Below are 4,089 nucleotides of genomic sequence, written 5' to 3'. Positions count from 1 at the left end.
TATCTGGCGATTATAACAAACCAAACCGTTTGAAAATTGAGCAAGTTATGGTTATTAAAAAAGTACATGTTGCACAATGCTATGCTGAGCAGCTTACTGTGGTAAGATGGCCGCCAGTGGTGACGTTCGACTCCATTGGCCAGCAGCGCGGACGAGGCATCTAGTTAATATATATATCAGTCTTTCCGATTTCCGCATAACGACCGGCCATAGCAACCCTGCCGACATCAACGTGTAACGTCGTCACCCTATCGTGCTCTCAAACAACGATACGTGTTCGAGAAACTACGTATTTTTAACCGTTTTTATGTCCTTTAAATATATCCTTTAATTACGTACATCGAACAGTTGGCCAATGTAAATACTAGATATGTGTGGACCGACGAAGAGATTAAGCTATTCCTTGCTCTCATCCAAGAAAAGAACCTAACAGCTATTTTAGATGGAAAACAACAACGTAATTCCACTATTTATCAGGACCTAAGAGAGATGATGTTACTAAAAGGATACGACAAGGCCTGGAATGTGTTGAGGAGTAAGTGGAAAGCTCTCAAACATAGGTGACCTTGGGTGTTTTGAAAGGCGCCTCTAAATTAAATGTATTATTATTTATTATTATTAAACAACGATACAGCTTTTCTACTTCAACCATTTATTACAGCCATGTATCGGCATATATTTTTTGCCTGCATCGCCACCTCCAGGCAGAACTAGGGTAGTTACCCGCTCCAACCACTTGATGGAAACGCACCTAATTCGAATAACTCTTTTGCGAACTTTCTTAAGATTTGCATCCCCTTTTAGATGGAAACGCACATGTCCGGGTTGGCTGGTGGTTGTTGGTTCGATCCCCGGCTCCTCCTAGAGTGTCGAAGTGTCCTTGAGCAAGGCAGCTAACCCTGACTGTTAGCTCCCGACAAGCTGGCTGTCGCCTTGCATGGTTGACTCCGCCGTCGGTGTGTGAATGTGTGCGTGAATGGTGAATGTGAGGCAATATTGTATAGCGCTTTGGGTGGCCAATGGTTAGAAAAAGCGCTATAAAAATGCAGTCCATTTACATTTACATTTGCACACAGACAAAATGGAGGCAGAACACGCACAACTCATCGCGATCATCTTAAATGTTGCTAAAATGATGCATCATATATTCCGTGGCATCCACAAAATCCGGACATTGATCGATGAAAGATTGGAGCATGAGTTAGAAACAAATAGAAGAAACGACGACGTTACCGGAGAAAGAAAGCATTGTTTTTTGCTTGATTTCACGTGACAATAATTAAAAAACATTTTCTATATAGTTATGCAGCTGTGAACTCATGCATTGTAATTTATTGAATGATGTGTTCTTTTAGTGTTATGATAAGACCTATCTTTTAGCGTTCATCACAAATGACTCTTAAGAACAGTACCAACATTTAAATATTTTTTAACCATTCGGCGAACAAAAAGCAACAGGCTGATCATCATTTAGGGGGCCTCTCAATGACATGCAGAAGTGTCATCAATACGCCCATTCAAGTTGTAAGAAATACCGACTTTCTACACCTCATTCACATATAAGGTATTTTAGATTTCCTACGGAGAAAATACTACCTAGGAGATTTTCAGGGTAAAAAATGATAGGATATGTTGTTCACACAAACGGCCCATCAGGAGAATAGCATGAGAATATCAGGACTTAAACATGTTTCTGAAAGAAGCTAGTGTGTGAACATTTTATGACATTATAAAATGAGTCAATTTATGGCAGGGTTCGAGATCTCTGTCTCTAAAAAAACCAAAAAACTATAGATGCTCAAGTTAATATGTAAGGGATAATGTATAACGCCGGTGATCATGGCTGTGTGTGCATACAATGACCGCTGTCAAGTAGGCCCTGGCATTTGCACCTACCAGCGGCCCACGGGGCGCTCGGGTGCCTGCGCGCGCAACTCGCAGATACAACTTTTCACTCGCGGAAAAAACATGCACCTTTGACAGCCACATTGATGGTGAACTAAACTTAAATACGTAAGACAACTTCACTAAAACATGGATAGATCAATGCACAACCCCAATGCATAAAAAAGTCAATAGATCATCAGAGCTAGCCTCTCCATAATAGAAACGTGTCTTACCGTAATGCAGTTAACAAAGTACAAAGGACATTGCTCTTCCCCCTCAACCCTGTCATCCAAATCCAAGTTCATAAGGACATCTGTGATGGCGACAGAGTATAGCTTCCAACTTCCAACAAACCCAAACATGCAGACGCGGTCTAGCCTATGCTACTCGATTCCGTCTTCAAATTCCCAGAAGTGATTGCTTCATTTAAACATTTACAAACAAATAATAAAATAAAGAAAATACAGGTATATTTGTTTAATTTCAAACCGTGCACATTTTTTAACATCTGAATAAGAAATTTGGCTACAAAACAATGTAGACCGATGTAAAAGTTTAGGGTAACCATGACTGTGATAGAGACCCATATATCTCTGGTATAAACACTGATATTATCTCTCTGATCCCGAGCCTGCCACATACTCTGTATGTGGAAGGGAAAATAGCTTTATTTGTAATTAAAATATTATACTGCTGTATTTTCAGAGACCCCACAGATATGAGTTTGCTGATTTCATGGGAGCCAGACCTCTCTCTATGTGAGCTCAGCTCCCACTTGCTCCCACCTAACTCGAACCCCTGATTTATGGGTTACTGGGGTAATTGTTCAATGGAAAGTGTAGTATAATATCAGTGTTTCCCACAGACCAGGTAGCAATGTTTGGTGGGGGGAGGGGAGATTAGACGCGGAGTCGGGGGTAGGGTTGGACAAGAAGTCCAGCCGGGGAGGGGGGGCATTTCGCGATTGATCATTCGCGTAATCGAGCAACCGCGCACAAAATACATTTCAAAGTGGACCGGCCCACCGGGAGAGTTCCTGATCTTCCCGATCTCCAGCCCCTGCTGCAGAGCGAATTAAAATCGCCGGCAGAACAGCCTGGGGGTCTAACACCGTCACAGCTTCGGGCGGTGAATTATTGGTAAGTATAACCATGAGTATAATGGGCCTATCTCAAAAAAATCGGAAATGACGTCACACCGGGTAAACATTCTTCCGGCGTAGTCATTTTTGTATTGCCGTCAATGCAAAAATGGATCGTTTCTTCGCCACTTCCCTGGTGGGTTTTCCCAAATTGCGATTCGAAGATGTGCAGAAGATTGTGGAGACACACTCAGCAACACCACAGCCCAGGCCAGTGTTGCCAACTCTTCAGTAGGGAAAGTAGCTATTGGCTCTCCTAAAAGTCGCTGGAAGTCGACTTTCGAGTTTTCTTAAGTCAACCTTATGGTCCGCGTAGGAGCCTACAACAGGTCACATTTAAACATGAACATTTTTAAACATAACATATTTTTGTATACAATATATATTAACAATCTAAATGGCAGAGTTCGGCCTACTCCAGACCTCCCTCCACACACAGACAGGCTGTGCTAGCTCACAGAACCAGTGAGTCATCGTCACTCTGGTCAAGGCTCTCTACTGCAGTTTCAGCTGTAGGAGCTACTTTGAATGAATAAGCAGCTGATGTTCCAAAAAGCTTCAAAACATGATCAGGCAGCTGGTGCTCAAAGCAAGCATCACCTGACAGCTTTAATCCATATCGGATGTATAGGATGGAGTTTAAGGTCTGCAAGGACATCCGGTTCCTGAGTTTGCTTTTTACCACACTCATCTGGCTGAACACTCTCTCAACTTCAGCATTCGAGTGTGGCAATGACAACACAGACACAGCAGCCATGGCAAGTTCCTGAAATGGGTTGATACCAGCTGCGTCCCTGAACTTCCAGATCTCACTCCAGAAGCCCAGTGTGTTTTTTTTCTCCATCCAGTCCATCCAGTCAGAGATGGATGGCACGCCATTGCTGGACAATCTTGTCAATTACTTCAGGTGCGTAGCCAAGGAGCTTGGCTATTTTCACCATTTCTCCAGGGCTCTTGCTGCATTTAAGAGTTTCCTCTACATTGAAAACTGACATGTATTTCAATGTCTCAATGTTGTCCGGCAGTCTCATCCTCAACTCATTTGTGAGGGAGATGGTGAA

Source organism: Gadus chalcogrammus, chromosome 3 (genome assembly GCF_026213295.1).
Source record: "Gadus chalcogrammus isolate NIFS_2021 chromosome 3, NIFS_Gcha_1.0, whole genome shotgun sequence".
In the NCBI taxonomy this organism is placed as follows: domain Eukaryota; kingdom Metazoa; phylum Chordata; class Actinopteri; order Gadiformes; family Gadidae; genus Gadus; species Gadus chalcogrammus.
This window is presented reverse-complemented; position numbering follows the sequence as displayed.